The sequence below is a fragment of the Erpetoichthys calabaricus genome, chromosome 13 (genome assembly GCF_900747795.2).
Source record: "Erpetoichthys calabaricus chromosome 13, fErpCal1.3, whole genome shotgun sequence".
NCBI classification, from domain to species: Eukaryota; Metazoa; Chordata; class Cladistia; order Polypteriformes; family Polypteridae; genus Erpetoichthys; species Erpetoichthys calabaricus.
The window spans coordinates 20,585,671-20,603,576 of record NC_041406.2 but is presented as its reverse complement, the minus strand read 5'-3'; the positions used below and the strand labels follow the sequence as shown (position 1 = coordinate 20,603,576).

At 43.0% G+C, this 17,906-nt stretch overlaps 1 protein-coding gene across 7 annotated transcripts in view; it reads right to left on the bottom strand.

Moving 5' to 3' along the window:
* Window positions 1–17,906, bottom strand: part of LOC114664022 (FH1/FH2 domain-containing protein 3-like) — a 722,250-nt gene that overhangs the window by 291,932 nt on the left and 412,412 nt on the right. The window lies entirely within an intron of this gene.

Genomic DNA, 17,906 nt, shown 5'->3' with positions numbered 1-17,906 from the left:
CTTTAACACATTAATCTCCATTTTTGCTTTCATCCACACTGCCCCGCCATTTTTATCCCTTGAAAATGGAGCTTCAGTGTGGACGAGAGAAGACATACAGTTTTGAAAATGCACACTAACTGCGCTCTGATTGGCTCGTGCTTATCATGTAGCTGTACTCTGATTGGACCCTGCTCATTATGACATCTCATTCCCTGATTGGTCACTTTTTTCAGAAGAAAACCATAGCAGACATGTAGGAGTTGCTGTCCATGACACTTGTGTTGCTTACCTGTATGCATCTAAATTGTGTTTCGTCCAGTTTGAATGCTGTATACATGTGTAAAAGGTAAACAATTTACCGGCTGCTACGGTTTTGTGATATATCCTGTGCCTGGTGGTGCTACCATCTCTTTCAGGATTTTTCTCCACCCATGTATGCTTGCCCACTGTAGGTGAAAGCATGTGTTCATTTGCGTTTTTGGTCTTTTTAGTGTGGGCGAAAATTGTTTTTGGTTATCAATGCCGTTTATAAATGGAAAACACAGTAATGTCGCTGAAGCCTGTGTTTCTGATTTCCCAGTTACGAGTCCAACCTGCTTTTTGATTCTCCATTAATCTTCTGGTCCATTGCTAAATTATTTCCCATTTTTCTCATTTCTGGCACAACAATAAATAATTTAAAGTATACAGTATAAACAATCAAGCAGGAGCTTGAACCTTTGAGACTATATATACACTGTAAATACATAGGTCTGAGCACAATCTGGGTGGTCACCTACCAGGTAATGCTTGTGGTTGGACAGCCAGTCGGCAAACATTCGCCACATCCTCTCAGTTGCGAGAAGCAGATCATTGACATAATATATGGTACCTGCCAAATAATGCAAAGTGCATAAACCTGAAGAGCCCCAATTAGGGTGTGTAGTCTTTGTGTTATCTGGCAGCAAGGACATCCAGTTCAAGCTGAAACTCTGGTATGAGGTGTTAATTACGTGCACTAATGCTTCTCCTTTCCTACAGGAACAAGACAGACCTAGTCCGCTTTCTCTTCTGGCTCCAGACCACGCCCTCTGATGACCTCAAATCCACCTTTTCCCTCCAGATGACCCACCTCTTCCTCCCCTCAGCTACAAAAACCCACATTCTCTACACTGCATTCAGTCCTGTTTAGTGACTCGGTGGAGTATTACGCATCCCTTTTTCCTTACAGTAGTTCCAAAATATACAAGATGAATCCCCAAACCTTTATCGTTTTTGCTTTCTCTATTATATACACTGCCTGGCCAAAAAACAGTCGCCACCAAAAAAAATATTTCGAAATAATATTTCGTTGGACCGCCTTTAGGTTTGATTACGGCATGCATTCGCTGTGGCATTGTTTCGATAAGCTTCTGCAGTGTCACAAGATTTAGTTCCATCCAGTGTTGCATTAATTTTTCACCAAGATCTTGCATGATGGGTGCATCACTTCATCTGCCTCTCTTCTTACCCTGATGCGCCCATCACTCTGGAACAGGGTAAATCTGGACTCATCAGACCACATGACCTTCTTCCATAGCTCCAGAGTCCAATCTTTATGCTCCCTAGCAAATTGAAGCCTTTTTTCCGGTTTGCCTCACTGATTAGTGGTTTTCTTACGGCTACACAGCTGTTCAGTCCCAATCCCTTGAGTTCCCTTTGCATTGTGCGTGTGGAAGGAGGAACCCTGGACCCACTGCACCAGCTTAAGAGTCTGACAATGGGTCCAAGGATTTCATCCCAACACCTAATGGCAGTCAAGGTGCCGTTGTCTAGCCTGTAGAGGTCTGTGCGTCCCTCCATGGATATGCCTACCCTGACCATCACTGACCCACCACCAAACCGGTCATGCTGAACGATGTTACAGGCAGCATAACATTCTCCACGGCTTCTCTAGACCCTTTCACGTCTGTCACATGTGCTCAGGGTGAACCTGCTCTCATCTGTGAAAAGCACAGGGTGCCAGTGGTGGACCTGCCAATTCTGTTATTCTATGGCAAATGCCAGTTGAGCTCCATGGTGCCAGGCAGTGAGCACAGGGCCCACTAGAGGACGTTGGGCCCTCAGGCCACCCTCATGAAGTCTGTTTCTGATTGTTTGGTGAGAGATATTCACAACAGTGGCCTGACTGCTGGAGGTCATTTTGTAGGCTCTGGCAGTGCTCATCCTGTTCCTCCTTGCCCAAAGGAGCAGACACCAGTCCTGCCGATGGGTTATGGACCTTCTACAGCCCTGCCCAGCTCTCCTAGAGTAACTGCCTGTCTCCTGGAATCTCCTCCATGACCCATGAGACTGTTCTGGGAGACACAGCAAACCTTCTGGCAATGGCATGTATTGATGTGCCTGCCATCCTGGAGAAGTTGGACTACCTGTGCCACCTCTGTAGGGTCCAGGCCTCATGCTGCTGGTAGTGACACTGACTGTAGCCAAATGCAAAATGAGTGAAAAAACTGATGAGGAGGGAAAAATGTCAGTGGCCTCCACCTGTTAAACCATTCCTGTTTTGGGGGTCGTCTCATTGTTGCCCCTCTAGTGCACCAAAGCAGGTGAAACTGATTAACAGGCCCCTCTGCTACTTCACTGACCAGATCAATAGCCTGGAAGTTTCACTGACTGGATGCTATACTCTCATTAAAAAGTCTTCCTTCAATTTTTTGAGCAGTATATATATGTATATATATGTTGTAAGAAGGACGCTATATAGCGCCCGACCCGACACAGATTGGACACGGGAGGCATGTGTAAAATAAATGAAACTACAGTAATCCCTCGCTATATCGCGCTTCGCCTTTCGCGGCTTCACTCCATCGCGGATTTTATATGTAAGCATATTTAAATATATATTGCGGATTTTTCGCTGCTTCGCGGGTTTCTGCGGACAATGGGTCTTTTAATTTCTGGTACATGCTTCCTCAGTTGGTTTGCCCAGTTGATTTCATACAAGGGACGCAATTGGCAGATGGCTGAGAAGCTACCCAACGTACTTTCTCTCTCTCTCTCTTGCGCTGACGTAGGGGGGTGTGAGCAGGGGGGCTGTTCGCACACCTAGACGATACGGACGCTCGTCTAAAAATGCTGAAAGATTATCTTCACGTTGCTATCTTTTGTGCAGCTGCAGCTGCTTCCTGAAACGACATGCTGAACGGTGCTTCGCATACTTAAAAGCACGAAGGGCACGTATTGATTTTTTTCTCTGTCTCTCTCTATCTCTCTCTCTCTCTCTCTCCCTGCTCCTGACGGAGGGGGTGTGAGCTGCCGCCTTCAACAGCTTTGTGCCGCGGTGCTTCGCATACTTAAAAGCAGCCCTATTGATTTGTTTGCTAGAGATTGTTTTCTCTATCTATGTGACATTCTGTGCTCCTGATGCGCACTCCTTTGAAGAGGAAGATATGTTTGCATTCTTTTAATTGTGAGGCTGAACTGTCATCTCTGTCTTGTCATGGAGCACAGTTTAAACTTTTGAAAAAGAGACAAATGTTTGTTTGCAGTGTTTGAATAACGTTCCTGTCTCTCTACAACCTCCTGTGTTTCTGCGCAAATCTGTGACCCAAGCATGACAATATAAAAATAACCATATAAACATATGGTTTCTACTTCGCGGATTTTCTTATTTCGCGGGTGGCTCTGGAACGCAACCCCCGCGATGGAGGAGGGATTACTGTATTTATTTTCCTTCCCCTATGGGCGCACATCTTCCCCGTGTCCCACAGGCAATACACAGTCCCAAAACACAACACACAAGTAATGAAAAAGCACTTTCTCTTGTCCTCCTCCACCCGACTCTGGCCGCTGAGTGGTGGTCGCTGGCACCCTTTTACTTGGTACCCAGAAGTGTTCCAGGTGGATGATTGCCAACATCCGGCTGCACTTCCGGGTAAGGCGAAACCAGTGCCCAAAAGGGTCCAGCAGCTCCTGTTGCAGGACCCCCTGATGGCGCCTACAGAACCCCACAGATCTGCACAGAACTCCAACCCCCATGAAGCCCTGGGGGTGTCCGAGGCACCGCTGCAACCCAGGGAGGCTGCCATCTAGCGTTCAGGGGGAGATACTGGGCTTCCCACCCTTGTCCCCCTGGCCAGGCATGGGCCCCGGCCATCCGTCACATTGTGTGTATGTATATATCAAAAACAGAATTGATTTTTAAACATAAGAAAAAGGATTGAATGTAATTCAAGGGTTAACTAAATGTAACTTAAATCTTAAGTGCATGAGGACTTAGTGGAGATACCAACATAATTTTCCAAGGTTAGAATGAGATAAAGGAGTAACAAACCCCCCTCCAGAAAGCAGGGATAAACTGATGGGAAAGCCCACACACCCCTCCTATGGTCAATCTGTTAAACAGCCCTCTTAATAAACCGGTGTTCAGAATAATGGTAGAGTCTGAAGTTATTGGTGGCGTTAGTTGATTGGAGGAGATGATAAAGTTCTGCATATTAAGAGTCAGGTGACGTATTAGATGAAGTGATGCAATTAGAAAAAAGTACAAAAGCAGATGAACTGTTGACTGCTCACTCCATGGACTGAGACATCTGTGCGTAACTCTGCGTCACTCAGTCATCTGCTAACCTGCTAGACTTGGATGATGAGGGTCCGCTGGAGCCTATTCTAGCTATCATAAGACACAAGGCAGGAACAAACCCTGGACAGGACACCAGTCTGATTGCTCACTCCATGGACTGAAACTACTCTCTGACTGCCTTATTTGAAGATGGAGGAAAGCTACGCAGTGCCCCCATCTTGCCAGGCTCAAAATGAACAAATAATGAATGAATAAATTAGATGAAGCATCAATGTCCGCAGAAAAGATGGAAACACCAGATGGAATCCCAGTTTATTAGAAGACACACTCGGGTAAAACACACACGCGGTCATCAGGAGGTGCTTACACTGAGGTTATCAACAGCTCTACCTCTTGACTCAATAGCCCCTTATAGGAGCCCCCCATTTTACAACCACTGGTATATAAAAACTGGTATCACAGTAAATAAGGAGCTGCTACTCGTCGATTCAGTTCCTTTAATGCTTATTCCAGGTGAAGATGAAGACTGGATGAAAAGGCACAGCGCACAAATCCAAAAATATGTTTTGTCCCTCTTGTAAATCCTTGACATTTATGTGACGGATTGTTCACTAGAGACCTTTAAAAGTCATAAAAATGTATTCCCTGGAAAGGTATTGTTAGAGAGAAGCCCTAAAACTCCCTTCAGCTCCACTAGGAACCTCCTTCTAAAGATAAATGCAGGAGGGGAATTTTTCAGAGACACCATCTGTGACATCTCACTTGATCGTGTACATTTCCTGTTGATGTGCTGTTTGGTCCACTTGGCACAAGCAGCAGTTATTTATTAGATTTACAAATTGAAATAAGAATAGTTAAGTGTGTATCGCATTACATCAATGACATGACAAAAAGGCTACTGCTGGCCAAGATGGCTGGGCTTATGGGGGCCCAAGCTAAAGGAAACAAAGGAAGGGTTTCCCTGTGTATGGATTGTGATTCTATGCTTTGCTTGCCAATTTTTGGCCTGTTTTTCCAATTTTGTGTTTTATTTTGATAAATAATTTTTGGGTCATATGACGCTTTGTAGTATTTTTTGTTTTCGATTTGAGGTCTTACTGTTGTCCTCTTCTACATTTGTTGAGACAGTCTGGTGATTTTTGAACTTTTAACAACTTCCGCCCTATTTCTGAGACTGTGCAGGCCAAAGCCTGCCTTTGGAGTAGGGGTGAGGCCACCTAGGGTGAGGCCCAGGCCTGAATTATTGGCAGATCTGGCCTTTGGTGTGGGTTTTTGGAGGCTTGCTCCTCTTTTTCTACTTTGTTTGGAATGAATTCACAACATTTGCTATTAAAGTTTAAGTGAAAAGACCCAAGAAATTAAAAAAATATAGTGAGTCCATCAACGCAAGCGATTAATAAAATACATTAAAATAAAAAATCAGACAGCCAGCTAAACTTAAGAATCTTTTACCCAGCACATCTGCCCACACTCTATATAAATAAAATGTATTATTATTATAATTATTTTTATACACACCGTCCAACCCAAGTTAGCTCTTTAGCTGCACAGAGTTAATAAAGCGTCTCATGTAATTTGCTGCAAGCCATCACAAGGATGTTTTTTGCCAAAAATTACAAAAAGAAAGCAAACACTTTGAAAACGACTAAAACATATTAATGAAGAGCCACTAAACCTCAGTGCCAAACCTTCTTGGATTGTTCTGGAATTCCAATAGACTTTCTGAAACAAGCAGATCTCAGAGAGGGATGGCCAGATGTCTCCTCTTAGGACATGGCAGTCTGCTCCGGTGTCTCGCGACCTGCAGGATTCCTCATTTGCCTCAGTCATGTCTTCCCACTTAGCAATCTGCAGTTCAAGGGTCTGACAGGTCTCCAGCTAGAGCCCCTCAGAGGTTAATGTGAGTCGATATTCTCAAGGGGGGGTGCAAGTGAAAGAGCAAATGTGGAGTGACAAGAGCTGACCTTCTGTAAGGTGCTAATGAACAAAAGCAGGCAGACTTGATCTAAAATGATGGGTCAGGAATCCACCTGAAAGTTACCAGATGGTAGTTTGTTCGGTTCTTTCATTTTAAAAAGTGAATTTAAAAAATTATGTTGTATTAGCTGCTTAATAATATTTCGGTTTATGGAAGGTTGGGGCTTATCCAGACAGCACTGAACACAAGGCATCCCTGGTCAGGTGTCTCTGAACGTGGCCTGGCTGTTGGTGCCAGACAGGCTGGTCTGAGTATTTCAGAAACTGCTGATCTACTGGGATCTTCACGCACAACCATCTCTAGGGTTTACAGAGAATGGTCTGAAAAAGGGAAAATATCCAGTGCGGCGGTTCTCTGGATGAAAATACCTTTTTGATGGCAGAGGTCAGACGTGAATGGCCAGACTGGTGTGAGCCGATAGAAAGGCAACAGTAACTCAAATAAGCACTTGTTACAACTTAGGTATGCAGAAGATCATCTCTGAACACACAACCTTAAATCATGTGGGCTACAGCAGGAGACCACAGTGGGTGACAATACTCTTGTCAGCTAAGAATAGGCAACTGAGGCTACAGTTTGCATGGGCTCAAAAATATTGGACAATAGAAGATTGGAAAAACACTGCCTGGTCTGACGAGTCTTGATTTCTGCTGCAACATTCAGATGATACGGTAAGAATTTGGAGTCAAAAACATGAAATCAGGGATCCATCCGGCCTTGTACCAATGGTTCAGGCTGCTGGTGTGTTAATGGGGACATTTACTTGGAACACTTTGGGCACTTTAGAACCAACTGAGCATCGTTTAAATGCCACAGCCTACCTGAGTATTGTTGCTGACCACATCCATCCCTTTATGACCGCAGTGAACGTATCTTCTGATGGCTTGTTCCAGCAGGATAACATGCCATGTCACAAAGCTTAAATCATCTCAAACTGGTTTATTGAACATGATAATGAGTTCACTGCACTCAAAATGGCCTCCAAAGTCCCCAGATCTGAATCTAATAGAGCACCTTTGGGATTTCATGGAGCGGGAGATTCACATCATGGATGTACAGCCAACAAATCTGCAGCAACTGGGAGATGCCATCATGTCATTATGGACCACAATCCCTGATGAATGTTTCCAGTACCTGTTGAACCTACGCCATGAAGAATTATGGCTGCTCTGAAGGCACAAGGGGGACCAACCTGGCACTGGCAGGTGAGTGTATATACAGTTAGGTCCATAAATATTTGGACAGAGACAACTTTTTTCTAATTTTGGTTCTGTACATTACCACAATGAATTTTAAATGAAACAAGTCAGATGCAGTTGACGTGCAGACTTTCAGCTTTAATTCAGTGGGGTGAACAAAACGATTGCATAAAAATGTGAGGCAACTAAAGCATTTTTTGAACACAATCCCTTCATTTCAGGGGCTCAATTGTTTTGTTCACCCCACTGAATTAAAGCTGAAAGTCTACACTTCAACTGCATCTGAGTTGTTTCATTTCAAATTCATTGTGGTAATGTACAGAACCAAAATTAGAAAAATGTTGTCTCTGTCCAAATATTTATGGACCTAACTGCATATATATATATATATATATATATATATATATATATATATATACACACACACACTAGAGGGTTCCACCCTGCTCGCTTCATTTGCCAGCCACTTTGCGTCTGTGCCACTCACGTTGTGAAGAGGGGGGCTGAATGCACCCCATGGAAACGGGGTCGCTCCTCTGAAACCCTCTCTTAAACAGTGATACAAAGGGAAACAAATGCAGTTTTTTATTACCTCCTCTTTGCTCGATCAGCTGCTGGCTTGCTGCTGCTGCCATGCTGGTTTGAACATTTAAAAGCTTGTCTTTTATTTCCGGCCCCGGGCATGGTTACATCTCTTGGTATTTTTTAGTTTATAATTAAAAAACGGAATAAGAATCTGAAAATCTAACAACATCACATTTAAATTCGATAAAATCTGAAAGAAATGATACCAAACATATATACGTAGGCACATACACACACACACATTTATATATATATATATATATATATATATATATATATATATATATATATATATATATACATACACACACACACACACATATACAGTCATATAAAAAAGTTTGGGAACCAGTCTTAATTCTTTGGATTTTTGTTTATCATTGGCTGAGCTTTCAAAGTAGCAACTTCCTTTTAATATCTGACATGCCTTATGGACACAGTAGTATTTCAGCAGTGACATTAAGTTTATTGGATTAACAGAAAATATGCAATATGCAGGCTAAAAAAATTAGACAGGTGCACAAATTTGGGGACCGCAACAGAGATATGACATCAATACTCAGTTTAGCCTCCTTTTGCAAATCTAACAGCCTCTGTGAATTTCCCCTTGGGATTAATAAAGTATCTATCTATCTATCTATCTATCTATCTATCTATCTATAGAAGCCTCCTATAGCCTTTGATGAGTGTCTGGATTCTGGATGGAGGTATTTCTGACCATTCTTCCATACAAAATCTCTCCAGTTCAGTTCAGTATGATGGCTGCCGAGCATGGACGGCCTGCTTCAAATCATCCCATAGATTTTCGATGATATTCAAGTCAGGGGACTGTGACGGCCATTCCAGAACATTGTACTTCTCCCTCTGCATGAATGCCTTTGTAGATTTCAAACTGTGTTTTGGGTCATTGTCTTGTTGGAATATCCAACCCCTGAGTAACTTCAACTTTGTGACTGATGCTTGAATATTATCCTGAAGAATTTGTTGATATTAGGTTGAATTCATCCAACCGTAGACTTTAACAAGGGCCCCAGTCCCTGAACTAGCCAAACAGCCACACAGCATGATGGAACCTCCACCAAACTTGACAGTAGGTAGCAGGTGTTTTTCTTGGAATGCGGTGTTCTTCTACAGCCATACAAAGCACTTTTTGTTATGACCAAATAACTCAATTTTTGTCTCAGTCCAAAGCACTTTGTTCCAAAATGAATCTTGCTTGTCTAAATGAGTATTTGCTTACAACAAGCAATTCTGTTTGTGGTGTGAGTGCAGAAAGGGCTTCTTTCTCATCAACCTGCCATACAGATGTTCTTTGTGTAAATTGCGCTGAATTGCAGAATGATGTACAGATACACCATCTGCAGAAAGATGTTCTTGCAGGTCTTTGGAGGTGATCTGTGGATTGTCTGTAACCATTCTCACAATCCTGCTCATATGCCGCTCCTGTATTTTTTTGGCCTGCCAGACCTGCTGGGTTTAACAGCAACTGTGCCTGTGGCCTTCCATTTCCTGATTCCATTCCTTACAGTTGAAACTGACAGTTTAAACCTCTGAGATAGCATTTTGTAGCCTTCCCCTAATCCAGGAGACTGAACAATCTTTGTTTTCAGATCTTTGGAGAGTTGCTTTGAGGATCCCATGCTGTCACTCTTCAGAGAAGAGTCAAAGGGAAGCACTACTTGCAGTTGACCACCTTAAATACCTTTATATCTCATGATTGGACACACCAGTCTATGAAGTTCAAGGCTTCACGAGCTCATCCAACTAATTTGGTGTTACAAGTAATCAGCATTGAGCAGTGACAGGCATTCAAATCAGCACAATGACAAGGGGACCCACATTTCTGCACAGCCAGTTTTTCACATTTGATTTAATTTCATACAACTAAATACTGCTTCACTAAAAATCTTTGTTTGGAAAACACCCCAGTACTCAGATGTTCCTAGGAAATGAAAGACATACCACTGTTATCTTTTTTGTTGAAAGGAGAGTCAATTATTATGCAGGCTGAGAGGGGTTCCCAAACTTTTTCACATGACTATATATATATATATATATATATATATATATATATATATATATATATATATATATATATATACACATACATATATATGTGCATATCTTTGAATATGTTATATGTGTGAATGAATCGTACACACTTTTCTGTTCATCGCTGGTGGTTTAAGTACCTGCATAGAACTACACAGTGAGCTCAGCAGCGATATGAACCCGCATCCTTGGAGGATCCTTACACAGAAGCCTTGCCACTAAGAAACCGTGCCAGCTACTGGAAATACCAAATTAGTTTTCAAATGGCTGAAACTGAGCTGAATGTGAAGGTAATGAAAGACATAGCATGAAGGCCTGTTTACTCAGCTGTAAAGAATTGTCTTTCAGCTTGGGTGAACCCTGAATTGGTTGCACTTCCACACTGCCTGAGTCAGCTGGCAGCAGAAACAACTTGAGCTCTGTGTCCCCTTGTTCTGCCCGTCTGCTTTCGAGCGGCGTGCCCAAAAAGGAAGGCAAAATAGAGAAAGCAGGCAACCCTGGAGCGGCTTTGAAAATGCAATCTGAGCTGAAGCCATCACTAGTAGGCACCCTGACTTGGTGGTCCTGACACTTTTACAACCCTCTTCTAGACCTGGTAGTGAGGCTGGAAACTCCGCCTCCAATTTCTATAAAATCAGATCCTCTAAACTGAGGTGGCAAGGCTGGCAAAGCTACATTGGCAGGGAGGAACTGAAGCCGGGGATTAGAAGACAAAGGGACGGCTTTGTGATGGCGTCATGCAATATGAAAGAGGAGACGCCACATCACCTGGTATTCAGAATTGAGAGCCTGTGAGGGCCTTTTTGGATTATGTTCAGATGATTTTGTGTTTTTGGTTGATTCACAAACTCCCCCTTCCTGTCATTTTGTAAAGGTAATATTTTGATATTGTGAAAGTCATAATCACGTCACTCCAGGCCAAAGCCATAATTAGAAGCACTCTTCACAATTTACCAGCTCCTGTCAGTTTCCTCCACTTGTCAGGTTCCTTTTCATGGTGTCGCCTGGCTTTCGTTGCACCTTCTCTAATGGAAAGCCCTACACTTTGAAGGTTTATAATGGTCTGTCTTTCTTTGCCAATTTCCCTTTTTCTCACCATTATGATAGCAATACAAGTGCCACATTGTCCAAATAATACTTTAGAGGGTGTAGGAGCACAGTGTATTTTAACACTGCTTCAAAATATTACTCCTGAAGAAGGTCAGGTCAGGGAGCAGGTACATGTTGCTGCACCCACCAAATGCCAAAACAGCTCGGGATCCTGTTTGGCAACCCCCTGGGCAGACATGTGGTCCAGTCCCCCACCCCTGGAAATGACTATCATTCTGCCGCAGCTAGGTGTTATATGGGCATCGCCTTGGCCTGCTCCAGCCACTCAGCTACTCAACAATGAGGGTCCTGTGAGCCAGAACACCCTCGGGGAATCGTGCCACATGGCCGTAGTGCAATACAGTGCAGGTCATGTGCCTTATTCGATGAAGAGATGAAGCGCGGGAAATATAAAATCCAACCATCCATCTGCCTACTGTATATTTAAAAGACAAGTCAAAATAAATTGACGCTAGCAAGCCCAATTTACAGTAATCATGCAGAGGCCTTCATGCGCAATGGCTACTTTTGATTTTTGTAGCCACAGAAGTGATGAAACGTTCCCCTACTGCCTCGGATAAATGACAATCTCTGTTTAACTTTGCTTGGCTGGAAGCAGAGAATACTCCGGCATACCCAGAGGGCCGACCTGAAAAAAAAGAAAGAATTCCAAACGCCAGCATATTCCACCCAGCACACTGTCATTCAAAGTCTGGCATGGATTGCCGTATTAAAAAAAAACTCCTAGGAACAAAAGCAAGACGAGCAATTCTAGTATCAGAGGGTGTAGCGGCAGGAGACCCCAAAACGGATTGTGACTCGTGGTGTGTCCCTGAGCGGGTCACTTAACCTGACGGTGCTCTAACTGTAAAAGTATCAGTAAAAGTAGACAAAATAGCCAATAATAAAATTAAATACAAATTTTTTCTAAGGTTTTGCTAGATGAAAATGTTTCAGTGCTTACGACAGACTCAAGCTGAACACAAATATAGTTTTAGATTGGCCGTATCATTTGAAGAAACATGAACTGGACTTTTATTGAATTTACTGTGTTTAAATAACCACTTAATGAGGCTGATTTAATTGAGTAGCTCAACTCAACAACAGTTGGCCAGCACTAATGGACTCCACTTGCCCTAATGACACTTTTCCATCATTGTGATGTCCTGGTGATAACTAAGTTTTTCAATGACTGCAGCAAGATTAGCAGAGAAGAATTGCAAGTGCGAACGCAGAAGTTGAATCTTCAGTGACACGTTGTGCTTCATGGGTTTGTATGCTTGAAGCATGTTGTCAACCAGCTGGGCGAGTTTGCTACTCTGCAGCTGACAGGCATATTTTCAACAACATCCTTGACCGTCTTCAATTCAAATTCCTCTGGCACCACTAGCAGATCTTCAAATCGTGTGGCATTGATGACATGTCTGATTTGAGGACCAACAGAAATGCCTACTGTTCGTATCTTAATCTTGACATCAGCTTTTCATAGAAACATTGGTCTCAAATGTCAAAATCTTTCATCTTCCATGTTCATCTCTTTCACAAAATTTTCCATCAGCACAAATTTTATATGAAGAAGAGGGGAGGGAAAAATTTCTTTATTGGGTGGACAAGTGGTTTGTGTGGCACACTTTTCTAACCCTGCTTACGGAGTGGTCAGGTCTTTTACTTGTGATGAGACCCTTTAGCACGATGATCCCATCCATCCATCCATCCATTTTCCAACCCGCTGAATCCGAACACAGGGTCACGGGGGTCTGCTGGAGCCAATCCCAGCCAACACAGGGCACAAGGCAGGAAACAATCCTGGGCAGGGTGCCAACCCACCGCAGGACACACACAAACACACCCACACACCAAGCCCAATTCAGAATCGCCAATCCACCTAACCTGCATGTCTTTGGACTGTGGGAGGAAACCGGAGCGCCCGGAGGAAACCCACGCAGACACGGGGAGAACATGCAAACTCCACACAGGGAGGACCCGGGAATCGAACCCAGGTCCCCAGATGTCCCAACTGCGAGGCAGCAGCGCTACCCACTGCGCCACCGTGCCGCCCACGATGATCCCATTCGCAGTATTTCATGCATTCAGGGCTGCAGTGCCACAACTTTCAGATCACCACAGATGTTCCACTTCTACACTGTATGTATGCTTGTAGAACGAGAGGAGGTCAAACTTCAGATGAACTTCAAAGAGCAGCGGTGCTCTTGTTAACCTGGTCAGACAGAGAGCGATGAACTGTCTGCAGTTGAAGAGTCTCCTAAAAGATCCTGATTAGACATACAGTACAAGCAAGTGTCTCATATGCAAAAAGCAACCTGCATGTTTTAAAAATAAACCTAACCTGATGCAAGGGAAAAACCCGCCTGTCGCCTCAGATCACACATTGGTATTTGAAGACATCGATGGTAGAGTGATAAACGTGAACAATACGTTGTCATAGGTGCTGCGTGTGCTCTCTGTTGTTCAGCGTTACAATGACAGTCCAGGAGTTAAAGTTGAAAGAACTGCCAGTTCTATTCATTTAAATACGAATTGCAAAATATGCATTTGAAGTAAACAATGTGTCACACCCCGTCAAGAAGAGTGACATTAAGAGAGCCGATAATGAAGAGCCACAGAAGATGGAGATTTCAGGACTCAAAACACCCGAATCAACAAATCAGCCTAACAACAGCAGTAAAGCACAGACAAGGCTGCACAAAATCCACCTTCTGATAGTCCGTCTACACTCAGGTCCATAAGAATTTGGACAGAGACACATAATTTTGGCTCTGTGCACCACCACAAAGAATTTGAAATAAAGTAATCATTATGTGATTGATGTGTAGAATTACAGTTTTAATTTAAGGGGCTTACCAAAAATATTGTATGAGCCATTTACGAATGACAGCTATATACAGTATGTACTCATTTTCAGGGGCTCAGAAGTATTTGGACATTAGACTGACAAGATGTTCCATAGCCAGGTGTGAGCAGATCCCTCGTTATTTCATTATTTATTAAGCAAGTAGAAGGTCAGGTGTAGATTCGAATATGAGGTCTAAAGAGCTGCCCATGCAAGTTAAAACAGACCATTGTTAGCCTGAGAAAACAAAACAAACCCATCTGAGAGAGAGCAGAAACACCAGGAGTGGTCAAATCAACCATTTGGAACGTTCTTAAATAGAAGGAACACATTGGTGAGCTCAGCAACACCAGAAAGTCTGGAAAACCACAGAAGACAACTGTGCTGGATGATCACAGAATTGTGTCTTTGGTCAAGAAGAACCCCTTCACTACATTCAGCCAAACCAAGAGCACTCTCAGGGAGGTCTACAATGAAGAGAAGACTTCATGAAAGTAAAAACAGAGGGTTTACCACAAGGTGCAGACCACTAGTAAGCCACAAGCATCAGAAAGACAGATTAGACTTTACCAGGAAACGATTTTGAAAAGCCTGTCCAGTTCTTGATAAATGTTCTTTGGACAAAGCAAACCAAGATCACTATATAGCAGAATACTGGAAAGAGAAGAGTATTGGGAAGAGAAGAAACGGCTCATGATCCAGTGAATACCACATCACCTGTGAAACATGGTGGAGGCCGTGTCATGGCCTGATCATGTGTGACTGCCAATGGAAGTGGGTCACTGGTGTTTATTGATGATATGACTGCTGGCAGAAGCGGCAGGATGATTTCTGAAGTGTGCAGGGCGCTATACTGTCTGATCAGATCAAATGCTGCAAAACTGTTAGGATGGTGCTTCACAGTACAATTTATTTATTTATTTTATTTATATAAACAACATCAGGGCTGACCAAAGTGCTGTACAATAAAAACCAACATATAAGACAAACAATAACCAAAAGGGTAAAAGAAACAAAAACACGTAAGAGTTGAAGAAATTCATAATAAAAACAAACAATGAGCCAAAACATACTGCGATAGCAAACCAAGTGCTTTTTAACAGAAAGAGGCGGAATATTCTTCAATGGCCAAGTCAATCAACTGACCTCAACCCAACAGAAGACAAAACTGACGGCAGAAAGTCCAACAAACAAGCAGCACCTGAAGACAGCAGCAGTAAAGGCCTGGCAAAGCTTCACTACGGTGGAAAGCCAGCACTTGGAGATGGCAGTCATTGACTGGAAAGGATTTTCAACCAAGTATTGAAAGTAATTATTATATTTATGATTATGTTAGTTTCTCCAAATACTTTTGAGCCCCTGAAAATGGGGGTGTTCATGTATAAAAATGGCAGTCTTTTCTAAATGGCTCATACAATGTTTTTGTTAAACCCCTTAAATTAAAGCTGAAAGTCCACTTCAATCACATCTTGATTGCTTTGTTTCAAATCCATTGTGGTGACACACAGAGCCAAAATTATGAAGATTGTGTCACCGCCCAAATACTTATGGACTTGACTGTAAATGAATAACTAAAGACATTTATCTTCTTCTTCTATTGGCTGCTCCCGTTAGGGGTTGCCAAAGCAGATCATCTTCTTCCTTATCTTTCTGTCCTCTGCATCTTGCTCTGTTACACCCATCACCTGCATGTCCTCTCTCACCACATTCATAAACCTCCTCTTAGGCCTTCATCTTCTCCTCTTCCCTGGCAGCTCTATCCTTAGCATCCTTCTCCCAATATACTCAGCATCTCTCCTCTGCACATGACCAAGCCAACGCAATCTCGCCTCTCTGACTTTGTCTCCCAACCGTCCAACTTGAGCTGACCCTCTGAGGTCCTCATTTCTAATCTTGTCCATCCTCGTCATACCCAATGCAAATCTTAACATCTTTTAACTCTGCCACCTCCAGCTCTGTCTCCTGCTTTCTGGTCAGTGCCACCGTCTCCAAAGAAATTTATCATTGCTGTCTAATTGGAAATACAAACATGCCATGACAAAAGTGACGCAGCGTTTTAACACATGCTACACACACACACACACACACCAACCACAGTGCTTATCTAAACTGTGTTTGTGGTTCTTATGTCATACAGTGATGTAATACCTGTAAGTAAAATGACAGAAATACATTATAGCAGATGAAGGCACTTCTCACACAAGTGGAGCCAAGTAACTGCAGTGCTCCGTGTGTGTGTGTGTGTGTGTGGCTGTCTCCACTGTCACTGTGCTCATTACAACAAACACATTAATCATTAAGCTTCAGTTACTTTGTGTTGCTGAGCTCCTGAATGGATAACAACAATATAAAGCCTTCAATTTTCTCTCAGCGTCAAGTCTTCTGTTTCTTTTGCTGCCTCCCTGAAACCCCAGCGGTTTAAACTTCATGGACTGGAGGGACTGGGGGCGAGTGTTTTAGGTAGAAGCCCTGTGAGTGGAGCCTTTGCAGTACAGGATTCACTACACACTTTTTAACGGGTTGTCCCCAGACGTGTATTCACATTTGAGAAGCACATCTGGACCCACAAGACCACTATTGTACTGTACCGCTATGATTAGTCGGTGGGAGACATGCCAGTAAGAATTTCAATGTGCTGGGAACACATGACAATAAATCTGAGCAGGAACCTGAAGCAAAGCGCTTGTGTGAATGTGTGACAGGCAGTGTTTGTGGGTTGGCATTAATCACAGGTCACAATTAAATCTGACCATTAGAGAGAATGAATGCTGGTGGATGTTAATAATTCTCCCTTTAATTCATTACCCCAAGTTTAAACAGAAGAACAAACGAGACGAGAACAAGCCATTGAGCTCAACAAAGATCACCAGTCCCATCCACTTGATTCTTCTAAAGTATCATCAAGTCAATTTTGAAGCTAAAGTCCTATTGTCCACCATGCTACTTGGTAACTTATTCCAATTGTCTGCGGTTTTCTGTGTGAAGAACAACTACCTAATGTTTGTGTGAAAGTTGCCCTTAACAAGTTCCTGTGTCCCCGTGTTCTTGATGAACTCATTTTAAAATAACAGTCTCGATCCACTGGACTAATTCCTGTCATAATCTGAAACACTCCGATCATGTCACCTCTTAATTTTCTTTTGCTTAAATTGTAAAGGCTCAGCTCTTAATTTTTCCTCGTAATTCACCACCTGTAGTCCTGCAATCAAGCCTAGTTGCTCCTCTCTGGACCTTTTTCTCGTACTGCTATGACCCAAACCCAAACTGCACCCAATACACCAAATGAGGCCTCACCAGTGTGTTATAAAGCTTCAGCTTTGGTTACACTGCAAACTGTAATAAATGACACTGACGTCCATCCTTTGCTATACCCACTTGATGTTGGTCAGGCACACTGGGTCACTCACGCTATCCTAATCCTCCTCAGGACATGTGATAACTGTAGACCGCATGGCACCAGTGCAGGGTCACCAATCGATTTTAGACCACCAAAAGGTAATTAAATCATGGGGAAAGCTCTGTGACAGACATGCCGACTCGGCCTGGTCCCGTTATAAAGGCGAAATGAACTTTAGGTAAACTTATAAGAGGAAAGATGGCCTCTGTTATAACATTTAATATCTCAATACA